Genomic DNA, 15197 nt, shown 5'->3' on the forward strand with positions numbered 1-15197 from the left:
AGGCCACACCCCTGAAGAAAATCCCCTTACCACTGATTGGCTTATCATGTCAGATCACATCATGCAGGATGACTACATCACTATATAACTGCCAGATTACATCATTACATGAATGCCAAACCACTGAGAATCATGGCCCAGCCAAGTTGACACACAACCTTAGCCACCACACATTACCAACCCAGTGATTACCTTAATAATTTTCCCAATTCGTAACTAAAACAACCTATAAATAATTTTATCTACTCCTCTAAAAAATGTTAAGACCTGTTTCAATACACATTAATATACTTTTCCTTCCTAGGAAAGGTAAATTTCATGAGAGTCAAAGTCAAATAGATGTTCACATTCCAAACTTGCCTCACTCTAGTTTCACTGATGATCAACCCTGATGACAACCCTTCTAAAATATTTTTTGCTTATGAAAATGAACTAATAATACACCTAAGTACTTATACTATTATCGTGTAAATTCCAAATATTCTGCTATAAAATAATATTTACTAAGAGGTCATCCTACTCAGATAACTTTGGTGGGAATACGCCATTTAGGTAAAACCCTAAGAGAATTGATTTTTGACTGTATAAACAGGTTCTTCCTTGAGGGGATCTATCTCTCTTTCGTTCAAAGAGCTCTGTGCTTGTGAATTTGTTGAGGGTCTGTGACTGTCTATTGCTGTGATTCAAGTCAGACTATGTTCACCAGACTTAGTGTGTTTCTGCTGATGCAAATCAAGTAAGACGTTAATAGGTTGCCCATCTGTTGCATTTCTAGACACACCCACCAAGGAGTTAATGCTAAAGAGCTTTGAGGGACAGACCATTCTGATTACTGCTTCAGCTCTGTACTCGACATAGTAACTGAGGTCACCTTGTCCTTTAAGTTTAAATGTTGTGACTTGACCCTTCCAATCCCATCTTCCCATCATCCCAGTTCCATGGTAGCAGTTCCCACTGTCTTTCATAAAATGACCACCACAGAGTTCTTTGAGGATGTGAAAACAGTTCTGTAGGATCTATTTCTCACAGCCTTGTTGAAGGTAGTGTCTTCTGACCTTTCCAGGGGATAAAAGTAGGGGCGAATGAGCATGTCTGTGGAGTGTACAATTAATTTTTACTCAAAGGATTTGGACTTTTTCCCTGGTTTCTGAGAGAGAATCTCTAAACACCTGAGATTTTCCCAGTGATTGGAGTCTTTGTAATTCCTGGAGAGGCTCCAGGTCACACCTGAGACTTTATGTTCAAGGAGTAAGAGGGACCTCTTTGAGAGGATAAAGTCCCCGAGAGGCTGGTTTAGAGGGGTATTGCCAAAGGAAAGGAGTAACCAAAAAAAAAAAAAAAAAAAACCCAAAGGATCCTGAGATATCTGCAAGTTACTTTGAAATGGGGTAGAAAATACATACATATGGAGAGATGGACAAAGCTAATGTGGAAAATGTTCATTGGTAAATGCGTGAAGCATAAAGTCACTACTCTTTCAACTTTATGTTTGCAATTGTTTTGAAAAAGGAGATTTGGAGCTCTTGTCACAGGTTCTACGTTGTTCTCTGGAGATGAACATTCTGAAAGCGAAAGGTTAGGTTTCTAAGATGAGGACCACAGGAGCGGTGAAGAATCTTGGTGGCCCAGAGCAGGATACAGCTGTTGGGAGCCCGAAGCCGCTGTACAGTTGCTCATCGCCTCTCACCTCTCCAAGCCTGGGCAATTCTGGGACTCTTCTGCATCAAACAGGCGGAGGAGAGAGGGCGCAAAACAACTTGCCCTGACCGGGAATTGAACCCTGGCCGCGGCGGTGAAAGCGCCGAATCCTAGCCACTAGACCACCAGGGACCTGCCGGGGCTGGTGTAATCCCCCGCCTGCAGATAGTACATCTCTTCTCACCAAACTCGGGAAGCCAGGACGCCTACCCTCTACTCCTGCGATCGTCCCCCAAGGCCCTTTCCTCCTTGTCTTCTCCAAAACGCCAGTCAGCCTGCAGCACGCCGAGGGCTGTCAGGTCTCCGCAAGTTTCGGAGTGAACTGGCTCTTCCTCGCCGCCGCACTTCAGACCTGACATAGAGGTGCGCCTTTGCGCGGCGGCAGCGTGTGAAGAGACGGTGGCTGAGGTCCAGCGGAGGGCACGAGCCTGCAGGGAGGAGGTGCCCAGGGTGGGAAGAGGGCCGAGCATGAGCGCCCAAGAACTCCAACGTCAAAAAGGGTTCAGATGGATACAGAAACGGAGAAAGCCTGGATGAATAACTCTGAACCAGGACCCCGGGACCCCTTATTGAACTCCGGATTTGCCCCCGAAATTCTGCTGCCCCTGCCTTTTTTTCCATCTTTGTTGATGGCAACTCCACCCTTCCATATGCTCAGGCAAAAAGTGCGAGCTCTCCTTGGCGCCGGTCTTTTCCTCACACTCCACATCTAATTATTAGGGAATTTTCGTGTTCTCCATGGTAGTACAGTGGTTGAGAGCTCAGGCTGCTATGTAGAGTCCATAGTTGGACTCCACCAGCCGCTCTTTGGAAACCCTTTGGGGCTGTTCTACCGTGCTCGCTGTGAGTCGGAATAGACTCGACCGCAGTAGACCTTTTGGTTTTTTGTCCGTCAAATGTGGACGTTGGTCTATACAGTTCCTCCCTTTCCTGAGCTATGAATTTAGACGAAGGACTCTCCTGATAAAGGCGGGAGATCAGTTTAAGGCGTGGCCCTCCGCTTGCTCAGACCTTAGGGTTCGAGACCCTTAATTGCAAGGCCTGGGGTTGGGCTGCCTTTGCCCCTTTTATTTGGCTCTGTCGCTCAAAATCAGCCTATTCCTGGTCTGTCTTGGGAAGTTGGGGACATGCCTGAGACCCCTTGCTCGACTGGCCTCTCCAGGTCAAGAAACCAACTCCCTTCGGGTTCTGTCTCCAGAGAAGCTTCAAAAGCGCTTTTTTTCCGTTTCTTGAACTGGGCTCCGCCCAGGTGTGCGATATGCGGGGGCGCACGCCGTGAGTTTGTGGTTCTCCAGTAGCCCTCTCTTCTCTGCCTCTGTAAAAATCCAATGCAGGTCTTCAAGGCTGGCTTGGCCTGTGTTGCTTGTTAGATATTTTCAAAGAGCCAAGTGCCCTAAGACCCATGTTTCAGCCTTGGTTAAGGTACAGCTAAAACATGAAGATGTGATTAAAGTAGTGGACTGAAACTGAGTGGCACAGAACAAGAGACTCCACAAGTGTCAGAGAGGGGACAGAGGGGAGGAGCTGAGGCAAAAGGGCTTCTGAGGAAAGAGTGCAGGTCAGGCCCCAGGGAAAGTGCAGGGTAGGGCCTGGAGGGAGGGTTCTGGTGTTCCTGGGTGGCCCGGACGTGTGGATCATTTTGCGTGTGTGCCTGTGTGATAAAATAGATAACAGAACACTTGCTATTTCAACCACTTTATGTGCACAATTCAGTGACAGTAATTACGTTCACCATGTTGCGGAACCATCACCACTATCCGTTTCCAAACTTTTTCCACATCCTTAACAGAAATTCAGTGCCCCTTAAGCAATCTTTCCTGCCTTTTCCCTCCCACCCGCCCCTGGTAACCACTAATAAACTTTGTTCTCTACCCATTTGCTATTTTAGAGATTCCAAGTAAGTGGGATCATATAATATTTGTCCTTTTGTATCTGGCTTCTTTCATACAGCATAATTTTTCTAGGTTCTTCCATGTCTTAGCATGTATCACAACTTCCTGTTTATGGCTGAATAATATTCCATTGTATGGATATGCCACATTTTGTTCGTCCATTCATCTGCTGATGGACACTTGGGTTGTTTACACCTTTTCGATAATGTGAATAATGCTACAGTGAACACTGGTGTACAAATATCTGTTTGCATTCTTGCTTTCAATTTTGGGGGGCATATGCCTTTTTATGCCTAGTAGTGGAGGTGTTGGGTCATCTGGGAATTCTATGGTTAACTCTTGAGGAACTGCCAAACGGATTTCCAGAGGCTGTACCATTTTACAATCCCTTCAGCAATGGGTGCGGGTTCCAATTTTCCACATCCTCAGCAATGCTTGTTTTCCGGTTTTCTGCCAAACGGTTGATCACTCGGCTACTAACTGAAAGGTCTGTGTTTGGAACCCACGCAGAGGCGCTTCCTTGCCATCCAGTTGATTCTGACTCATAGCGACCCTATAGGACGGAGTAGAACTGCCCCATAGGGTTTCTAAGGCTGTGATCTTTACAGAAACAAGCTGCCACATCTTTCTCCCACTCAGCGGCTCCTGGATTCGAATTGCTGACCTTTCAGTTAGCAGTCAAGCGCTTTAACCAGGGCAGCACCAAATTACAGCCTTGAAACCCTATGGGGCAGTTCCGCACTGCACTCATGTGGTCGCCATGAGTCCTAACCAACTCCATGGCAACTACCAGCAAGTCGGGGGATGAATAACATTGCACATCTTTTCATGGAACCAGCGCCATTAAAGGGGCCACCGAGGCGCTGGTCCGAAGCCCCAGGGTGAGAGCCTTCACAGCTCCTGGGCTGTGGGGAGCTGGAGAGCCCGAGAGCTTAGTTCTGAAAATGGAAACTCTAATAAGCTGCGGGATCTCGAAGCTCTCGGGGCAGGGCCCTCCTCCAAGTCCTAGCTTAACAGATAGGCGCAGAAAACTACATTTTGTCCTAACTGAAGCCGCAGACTCCTTTGCCTGAGGGATTGTTGGTGCTTTTCCCGAGGGCTTTCTCCAGCACTTTGCTGCTGGCAGTCGAATTTGAAATGTAGTTGAATTTCCTGTGCTGGAAGCCAAAGTACTTGAAAACTGCAGGTCCTACAATTTTCATGGACAAGTTCTTAGGTTAACTCACTCGCCTGGTTCCCGTAGTGCAGTGCTTATCACCTTCGCTTTATGCGCGAAAGGTCCCTGTTTAGAAACCGGGCGGAAACAGGTTTTCTTTTGCGGATAGACAAGTGTTCGCCAATAGCCTTGTAAGGAGAAGAAGGAAAAAAAAAAAAAAAAAAAACATTGCAAGAAGACTTCCAATTACTCAACATCTTGAGCCAGACCTCATTTCTCTGCTCTAAATCAGATTTCAGACCAGGACACAATTCTCATCTAGTTCTTGGGAGGCGGGGCACCAAACGAGACATGCTACATGTTAGTTTTAGTTCCTGAGAGTTCTAAAGGTTCTGTTTGTTCTCTTCTATCACCTGAACCTTCTCCACAGGCTGACACTGAAAAAGAAAAGGGCCTCAGGAAGCACCGAGCGACCCCTTCGGGCAAAGGGGACTGAGCCTCCCGATGTTCCCTGGCTTAGGGTTCCTCGCCTACCCTCGAAACAAGGACAGTGGGGCCCCACACGTTTGCTTTGAGTTCTCACACCAAAAGCAAACGAAAGTGGCAGGAACAAGAGAAAGAGATACCAAAGAGGCATTAAAGCTAAGCCTTGAGAGAAATGACCAGTCAAGACAAATGCAGTGAGCCTTGGTTCACTCAGTGCTTATTGAGGCCCTTTCCAGGACTTTGCTGCTGGCAGTGGAATTTCGAACTGGGATTGAATTTCGTCCACTGAAAGCCACAAAAGTTAAAGAAGAGCAGCATAGAGTTTTCCCGGGTGTTTCTGTAGTGTAATGGTTATCACGTTCGCCTCATAGGGGAAAGTTCCCCGGTTCGAAACCCGGCGGAAAGAGTTGCTTTTTACTCCTCAAAGCGGAGTGCTACTTTTTCTCATTGCTTTAGATCTAGAATCAGACTCGAGTCCCAGAAAGTTCCAGAGGGAAATGCACAAACTGTGATGACCCATAGGAAGGTGCCATACAACCAGAAGTACTGCAAGATTGATGCCACTTTATATGAACCTAAATCCTGGGGTGTATCTATGGAAATGGATCCTAAGGGGGTAGAAGCAGGGCGGAAGGAACATAATGTTGGATACGGCTAGGTTTACTTATTGACACAGGTGCACTAGATAGAAATTCTGGAGCCACCGTGTTTTGAGCAGCTGCCAGCAATTCTAAATTGTTCACTCGAAGCAGTTGACTGAAAACTTGCACCCAAAGGTGGCCTACAGTAAATGAACTTGAAATGCCAGAGCGTCTTTGATGCATTTATTATAGAGGAAAATATCGAGAGCCTTAGGGGGATTAGAAAGCTACAGGAAATTTATCATGTAAGACATGTTCATTCACCCACATCTACAGCCCCAGGTAGGGTCAGGAAGACATTACCTTTAACAAGTATGTGAGAAATACATTTAAGGGACCTGTCCTTGCATCCTCAAAGCATTCTGTGGTGGCGATTTTATGAAGGATAGTGGGAACCACTGCCATTGACCTGGGATTTCTCAAATTAATGGGAGTCTTAGTGAGGGTTGCTAAAGAAACAGAACGAGGGATTATAAATAGATAGCTAGATAACTATTTTTTTGGTGATTACAACTTTATTTGTAATTATAAAAGCACAGAACCAATTTAATTTCCAAAGTATATGGCGAGGGTTAAATAAATAATGCTAAACCCAAACCCGTTGCTGTCGAGTCGATTCGGACACATAGCGAACCTATAGGACACAGAACTGCCCCACAGGGTTTCCAAGGAGCGCCTGCTGGATTCAAACTGGTGACCTTTTGGTTAGCAGCCGTAGCACTTATCCACTACACCAACCCAAACCAAAAACCCAGGGCCGTCAAGTCGATTCGGACTCATAGCGACCCTATAGGGCAGAGGAGAGCTGCCCCATAGAGTTTCCAAGGCGCACCTGGCGGATTCGAACTGCCGACTCTTTTGTTAGCAGCCGCAGCACTTAACCACGACGCCACCAGGGATTCCAACCACTACTCCACCGGGGCTTAAATAAATAACACTACAAATAAATAATACGGGGGGGGGGGGAAACTTCTTAGTGAAAAACAACTCCCATGACTCTTTCAGTCATTTCCCAGTTCTCAGTTTCCAAGCAAAGAGGATAGAAGGGTGACTGCCATTTCTCTCTGCCTTTCCCTAGTAAGATTCATACGGCAGAAACGCTGGGAATATCTTAACACGTGCAAAACCTGGGGACCGTCCCTGGGTGGGCTCGAACCACCAACCTTTCGGTTAACAGCCGAACGCGCTAACCGATTGCGCCACAGAGACCACAGGTAACCCCGCTTGTTTGTACACGGAGTGAACGCCTTTGAACCACTGGACGGTGCCAGCGGCTTTCTGCAGTACGACCTGCACAAACCCTCGGAAAATCCGGCAGGTTGGGGTGACAAATGGTGTTGTTCATCGCATTAAAGTCAGTGCGTTGGGTGAGTCTGAAGCTAGGAGGACAGCCGAATGGCCTTCGCCCCTCCTTGCTCCTCCTCTGCCTCAGATGCCTGCGACCCCCGGAGACCCCGGGTCTGCAACCCCTGCCTGATCCCAATAGGGTCCAAGACGCTGCTGCTCCGCCTTCGCCCGCTCGCCCGTACGCACCAAGGAAGCCCCCCATTCGCCTCTTTTGCGGTAGGTGGGGCCGGAGCGCGGAAAATAAGCGCGGAAAGGGGAGCGGTGAAGAGGGGCGAAGGAAAGCAGGGAGGCGTGGGCGAGAACAAGACCTCCAGGAGGCAGGTGCAGAGACTCGGGCCAGGTGCTGGGGAGGAGAGAAAGGTTTCTATCTTGTAGCACAATGGGGAGGGAGGAGCTGAGAGACCGCAAGAAGTGAGAGAAAAGCAGAGCACCTGTGGCTGTTCAAGAACAAAACAGTGTGAATGTTTTTATGACAATAAAGTTTAAAGACCAGTGAGCCCTGACAAGTTTGTGGTGCGCCGTGATCGTATAGTGGTTAGTACTCTGCGTTGTGGCCGCAGAAACCTCGGATCGAATCCGAGTCACGGCAGTGTCTGGCACTAATTTTGTCACTCACTGGCGCGCTTCGTTAGGTTTGCAGTTCATTCGCGCGTGGGCATCGTCCCCCATCTGCGCCTAGAAAGCAGCGGGCCTTACAGCTAGAGGTCAGAAGGGAAGGGACTCTGAGAGCGTGCATACCTGTAGCCAGGTCTAAGGGAAACTTTGAGTGCGCCCCACATCCGGGCAAAAGGTGAAATGCCTCTCACTCAGCCTAACAAGTGCCTTCCACTGTTGAGATGATGTGGTCATAACCGTTATCCTGGTAAAGGTATTTCAAATACCAGCTGGGCTTTTGTACACGAAACCAGAATAAGCTTTTAATGCGTTTACAGTAAAATCCAAACCTCCTGCCATAAGTCCGTTTGCGGGCCATGTCCCTCACCGCTTGTCCCTCAGTTTTTATGCTAACGGTACATTATTGAAGTGTATGAGTATCACTTATTAATGAAGATCAAAGACCACAGCCTTCAGTATGGATTGCACCTCAACAACAACAACAACAACAAAAAAAACACAAAAATCCTCACAACTGGACCAATGAGCAACATCATGATAAACAGAGAAAAGACTGAAGTTGTCAAGGATTTCATTTTACTTGGATCCACAATCAACAGCCATGCAAGCAGCAGTCAAGAAATCAAAAGACGTGCTGCATTGATTGGGTACATCTGCTGCAAAGGACCTCTTTAAAGTGTTGAAGAGCAAAGATGTCACCTTGAAGACTAAGGTGCGCCTGACCCAAGCCATGGTATTTTCAATCGCATCATATGCATGTGACAGCCGGACAATGCATAAGGAAGACCAAAGAAGAATTGATGCCTTTGAATTGTGGTGTTGGCAAAGAATATTGAATATACCATGGACTGCCAGAAGAACGAATAACTCTGTCTTGGAAAAAGTACAACCGGAATGCTCCTTAGAAGTAAGGATGGCGTGACTGCATCTTACATACTTTGGACATGCTATTAGGAGGGATCAGTCTCTCGAGAAGGACATCATGCTTGGCAAAGTACAGGGTCAGCAGAAAAGAGGAAGACCCTAAAGAAGGTGGATTGACACACTGGCTGCAACAATGGGCTCAAGCATACCGATTGTAAGGATGGTGCAGGATCGGGCAGTGTATCCTTCTGTTGTGCATAGGGTCAGTACGAGTCAGAGCCGACTCGACAGCACCTAACAACAATAATACAGAAATCTTTAGTGAACAATTACTGAATTTTGACAAATGTAATCAAGTTACAGAAAGTTTCCATCATCCCACCAAGGTCCAAGGAGCTCCTTTCTGGGTAATCCCCATCCCCTACCTCCTCCTGGTTTAATTAATCACTCTTCTGAGGTCTCTCACCAGAGATTAGTTTTGCCTATTCTTGAAATGCACATGAATGAACGCACATTTTTTGTGTCTGGCTCTATTTCTTTTTTTCCACACAACATTATGTTTTCAAGATATGTCTATGTTGTTCGTCTATCACTTCTTCATTGTAGTATTGTTGATGTTATTCCAATGTGTGAGTAAACCACAGTCGATGGACATTTGGGCTATTTCCAGTTTTGGCTATTGTGAAAACGCTCCTATGAGTGTGCTCGCCTGAGTCTTTGTGTGGACACGTGTATCCATTTCCCTTAAAGTACTGGAATTGCTGGATCAAAGGATAGGTGCCAGTTAAACCTTGATAGAAGATGCCAAAGGGTCCCCTAGGATGGTTTCTCACCAGCAAAGCCGGTTGCAGTTGTTCCACATCCTTGTCAGCACTTGGTGTTCTCTGCCTTTTAAACGCACCATTCTGATGGGTTTGTAAGGGTACATTTTCATGGTTTAAATTTGTGTTTTCTAATGAGTAATGACTTTGGTCTTGTTTTCCTCAGCCTTCTGGCCATTTAGAAATCATTCTTTGTGGAGAAAGTTTATTCAATATTTTGCACACTGTTATTTGAGTTGACTTTTTATTACTGATCTCTAAAAGTTCTGAATACAAGATTTGAGTCATTTCGCAGATAATCATGTTGTAAATATTTTCTCCCACTCCGTGGCTTGCCTTTTCACTTTCTTAGGTGGTTTTTCATGAACAGAAGCTTTTAATTTCAATGAAATCTAATGTATCTTAAAATTTTTTTTTCTTTATATATAAGGCCTATTGTGTTCTCTTAAGAAAACTCTTTTTACCCCAGCATGGTGAATGTATTCTCCCCAATTTTCTTCTAGGGACTTTACCATTGTTGTAATTTTTGAATCTCTGACATCTCAGATTCCTCTCCTGATCACAATAAGCTTGTCTTGGCCTCACAGGAATCTTCTCTATATTGCAAAACATTCACAATAGTTACCCGCTTTGCTCTCTGACAGCTACAGGAGCCATGTGTCCCTCCATCTCCCCCTTATTACCCCTCCATCTCTGACATTCTCTCTCTCCTTTTCTGTAGCTGAGAAACCCCGAAAAAACTGAAACAGAATTGGAGAGGCCTAGTCTAATCTGTGTTCAAGAATGCAGGCTCTGGGTTAGGAATCTGATTCAGCCCTTGTATGGCCTGGATAGGTGTGTTAAACTTCATGTGCCTCAGCATTTTCATCCTTTGAAAGTTAAGTTTTAACAAAGAAAAAGCAAAAACAAACAAACGAACAAAAACCACTGGTTGGGAAAATCGTGCCCTTTCTTCCAGCAGTCGCTGTCCTTGGTGCAGTGCTTACCATGTTGCATTCACACCCAGAGTTCAAGTGTTCTCACTCTGGGAAAGGTGAGGACTTGCCTGCTCACTGGAAACCAGGACGCGGTGCTTGGCCTTGTTCTGCTTTGGTTCAAACTGGAGACAGGGATACAAGTGGACTAGATTACCTGTCCCCCTGCCCCCAGCTACTGAGGGCTCAGTTCCAGAGGACTCTGACTTCACCGTAGCTTTAGATCAGGAAATTTCATAACATGTTTTTTTCCCTTTCCTTTCCTTCTTTGATCTGTCTCCTGCACCTCTTCCTCTGCCCACCCAGAGGAAAGGATTCACTGCTGTTCTATCCTGGTGTCCCTTTGATGTTCTTTTGGACAGGATGAAGGGGCCAGTTGTCCTTCCCCTACAGGAGCAGAAAGAGCAGCCGGCCCCAGGGGAACCACAGCTCACCCAGTGCGCCCTTTCACATCACACATGTGTGCTTGGCAGGGTTCAGAATACAGCTCAGCCTTAAGCTTCTCTGCAGGTTGAACCAGAATGGTGTGGGGGTTCCAGATCGCCAAGGCAAGATAAGTGGGAGCTCCTAAAAATCAAACACCTATGCTCATCCAAAGACTTCACCAAAAGACTAAAATGATTACCTACAGACTGGGAAAAAGTTTTTAGCTGTGACATTTCTGATGTCTAAAATCTTCGTGATACTGCGAAAACTCAACTACAAAAAGACGAATAACCCAAAGAAAAAATGGGCAAAAAATATGAACAGGCATCACTAAAGAAGACATTCGGGTAGCTAACAGATACATGAAGAAATGCTCAGGATCATTAGCCAGTAGAGAAATGCAAATCAAAACTACAGTCAGATTCCATCGCACTCCAACTAGGCTGACATTCATCCAAAATACACAAAATAATAAATGTTGGAGAGGTTGTGGAGAGACTGGAACCCTTAAAAACTGCTGGTGGGGATGGAAAATGGTACAAGCACTTTGGAAATCAATTTGGTGCTTCCTTAAAAAACTAGAAATAGAACGACCACAGGACCCAACAATCCCACTCCTTGGAATATGTCCTAGAGAAATAAAACCTTTACACGAACACCCATGTTCACTGCAGCACTGGAAGCAACCAAGGTGCCCATAAATGGATGAATGGATAAATAAATTACGGTATATTTAAACAGTGGAATACTACATATCCACAAAGAACAGCGATGTATCTGTGAAACATTTCATAGCATGGACGAATCTGGAAGCCATTTTGCTGAGTGACATTAGTCAGTTGCAAGAGGACAAATATTGTATAAGAGCACTATTATAAAAACTATTATAAGAACAGAGAAAAAATACCCTTTAATGCTTACTATAGGAGCAGGGAGGAAGCGAGGGAGGGAGGGAGAGGGGTATTCACTAGATAGTAGATAAGAACTACTTTAGGTGAAGGGAAAGACAACGCACAATACAGGCGAGGTCAGCACAACTGAACTAAACCAAAAGCAAAGAAGTTTCCTGAATAAACGGAATGCTTTGAAGGCCAGCGTAGCAAGGGTAGGAGTTTGGAAACCATGGTTTCAGGGGACATCTAAGGCAACTGGCGTAATAAAGTCTATTAAAACATTCTGCGCCCTACTTTGGAGAGCAGCTTCTGGGGTCTTAAACGCTAGCAAGCAGCCTTCTAAGATTCATCAATTGGTCTCAACCCACCTGGACCAAAGGATAATGAAGAATACCAAGGACACAAGGTAGTTATGAGCCCAAGAGACAGAAAGAGCCGCACAAGCCAGAGACTACATCAGCCTGAGACCAGAAGAACTAGGTGGTGCCTGGCTTCAATGGATGACTGCCCTGACAGGGAACACAACAGAGAGACCCTGAGGGACTAGGAGAGCAGTGCGATGCAGACCCCAAATTCTTGTAAAAACACCAGACTTAATGGTCTGACTGAGACTAGAAGGACCCCAGAGTTCATGGTCCCCAGACCTTCTGTTAGCCCAAGATAGGAACCATTCTGACGACAACTCTTCAGACAGGGATTGGACTGGACAATGGGTTGGAGAGGAATGCTGCTGAGGAGTGAGCTTCTTGGATCAGGTGGACACTTGAGACTCTGTTGGCATCTCCTGCCTGGAGGGGAGATGAGAGGGTGGAGGTGGTTAGAACCTGGCCAAATGGACACGAAAAGAAACTGAAGGGAGAGACTGGGCTGTCTCATTATGGGGAGAGTAACTGGGAGTGTGTAGCAAGGTGTATATCGGTTTATGTGTGAGATACTGACTTGATTTGTAAACTTTCACTTAAACCACAATAAAAACTATTAAAAAAAAAAAGTAAATTCTGGTTTCGTGTCAAAAAGCCAGACTTGTATTTGAAATACCTTTACCAGGAAAGCGGTTATGACCACATCATCATCTCAACAGTGGAAGGTGCTTCTAAGGCTGAGTGAGAGGCATTTCACCTTTTGCCCGGATATGGGGGGCACGCAAGGTTTCCCTTAGACCAGGTTCCAGGTATGCTCACTGTCAGGTTCCTGTCCTTCTGACCGCTAGCTGGAAGGCTTGCTGCCTTCTAGCCGCAGGTGGGGAGCGATGCAGTGCGGGAATGAAATGCAAACCAAGCCATATGAAGCGCGCCGGTACGTGCCGTAACTCAGATTCGAACCGAGGTTGCTGAGGCCACAACGCAGAGTACTCACCACTGTACGATCATGGCGCACCACAAACCTACCAGCGCTCTCTGGTCTTCTTAAACTTTATTGACAGAAAAACATTCACACTGTTTTGTTCTGGAACAGCCACAGGTGCGTCGCTTTTCTCCCATTTCCTGCCGTCTCTCACCTCCTCCTTCCCCATTGTGCTACACCTTAAAAACCATTCTCTCCTCCCCAGGACCTCGCCCGAGTCTCTGCACAGGCCTTCTGGAGGTCTGGTTCTCCCCTACGCCTCCCAGCTTTCCTTCACTCCTCTTCACCAATCCTCTTTCCCCGTTTATTTTCCGCGCTCCCTCCACACCGACCGCAACCAAGGCGACCGGGGGGCGTCCACGGCGCGGGCCGGCGGGCGAAGGCGGAGCAGCCCTGTCGTGGACCCCACTGGGCTCAGGCGGGGGTTGCAGACCCGGGGGTCTCCGGGGGTCGCTGGCATCTGAGGCGGACGAGGGGCAAGGAGCGGCGAAGGCCATTCGGCTGCCCTCCTAGCTTCGGACTCACCCAATCGCACTGGTTTCAACGCGAAGAACACCAGGATTTGTCGCCCCAACCTGCCGGATTTTCCGAGGTTTTGCGCTATTGGCTCCGCAGAAAGCGTCAGGCACCGCCTAGCGCTTCACAGGCGTTCACCCCTTGTTGAAAAGAAAACGTTTATCTGTGGCGCAATCGGTTAGCGCGTTGGGCTGTTAACTGAAAGTTTGGCGGTTCTGAGCCCACCCCGGGACGCGCCTGAGATTTTATAAATGTTAAGATGTCCCCAGAGCTTCTGCCCCTTACATCTTACTATATAAAGACAGAGAGCAACTTAGCCTTCTATCCTCTTTGCTTGGAAACTGAGAACTCAATAATGATTGAAAGAAAGGAATCATCGGAGTTGCTTTTGACTAACAAGTTTTTTTTTTTTTTTAATTTTTCCACTTCGTTTACTGGTACTATTATTTCTTTAAACTCTGGTGGTGTAGTGGTTAAGTGCTACAGCTGCTAACCAAAAGGTCGGCAGTTTGAATCCACCAGGCGCTTCTTGGAAACCCTGTGTGGCAGTTCTACTGTGTCCTATAGGGTCGCTTTGAGTCGGAATCGACTGGACAGCAACAGGTTTGGTTCTGGTATTATTTATTTAACCCTTTCCATATACTTTGGAAATCAAGTTGGGCCTATGGTTTTATGAATACAAAAAAAAAGTTGTAATCACCTTTAGCTATCTAGCTATCTATTTATAATCTCTCGTTCTGTGTCTTTAGCAACCCTGACTTACACTCCCATTAATTTCAGAAGTCCCAGGAAATGGCAGCAGTTCCCACCGTCCTTCATAAAATCACCACCACAGAATGCTTGGAGGATGCAAGGACAGTTCCTATAAGTCTATTTCTCACAGACTTGTTGAAGGTTATGTCTTCCTGATAATACCTGGGGCTATAGATGTGGGTGAATGAACATGTCTTACATGGTAAATTTACTGTAGCTTTCTAATCCCCCTGAGGCTTTAGATATTTCTCACTACAAGAAATGTATCAAAGACGTTGTGCCATTTCAAGTTCATTTACTGTAGGCCTCCTTTGGGTGCAAGTATTCAGTGAAGTGGTTCAAGTGAACAATGTAGAATTGCCGACAGCTGCTCAAACTAATACAGTGGCTCCAGAATTTCTACCTAGTGCACCTGTATCAATCGGTAAACCTAGCCATATCCATCACTATATTCCTTCCGCCCTGCTTCTACTCCCTTAGGATCCATTTCCATAGACGATCCCTAGGATTTAGGTTCATATAAAGAGGCAAAAATCTTGCAGTACTTCTGGTGGTACTGCACCTTCCTATGGGTCATCACAGTTTGTGCATTTCCCTCTGGGACTTTCCGGGACTCGTGTCTGATTCTAGATCTAGATCTAAAGCAACGGGAAAAAGTAGCAATGGGCTCTGAGGGGTAAAAAAAGGAACTACTTCCGCCGGGTTTCCAACCGGGAACCTTTCGTGTGTGAGGCGAACGTCGTCACAACACTACCGAAACCATGAGGTTCA

The 15197-nt window shown here is 46.3% G+C and overlaps 3 non-coding genes across 3 annotated transcripts; 1 reads left to right on the plus strand and 2 right to left on the minus strand.

Moving 5' to 3' along the window:
* Positions 1 to 1758: 1758 nt before the first annotated feature.
* On the minus strand, positions 1759 to 1830 carry TRNAE-UUC (transfer RNA glutamic acid (anticodon UUC)). Its single transcript has one exon. It is a non-coding gene; the product is annotated as a tRNA-Glu (tRNA).
* A 5178-nt stretch (positions 1831 to 7008) lies between these two features.
* TRNAN-GUU (transfer RNA asparagine (anticodon GUU)) lies at positions 7009 to 7082 on the minus strand. The gene has a single exon. It is a non-coding gene; the product is annotated as a tRNA-Asn (tRNA).
* A 655-nt stretch (positions 7083 to 7737) lies between these two features.
* Positions 7738 to 7809, plus strand: TRNAH-GUG (transfer RNA histidin (anticodon GUG)). Its single transcript has one exon. It is a non-coding gene; the product is annotated as a tRNA-His (tRNA).
* Positions 7810 to 15197: the final 7388 nt, after the last annotated feature.

This window comes from Loxodonta africana, chromosome 3, assembly GCF_030014295.1.
Source record: "Loxodonta africana isolate mLoxAfr1 chromosome 3, mLoxAfr1.hap2, whole genome shotgun sequence".
NCBI classification, from domain to species: domain Eukaryota; kingdom Metazoa; phylum Chordata; class Mammalia; order Proboscidea; family Elephantidae; genus Loxodonta; species Loxodonta africana.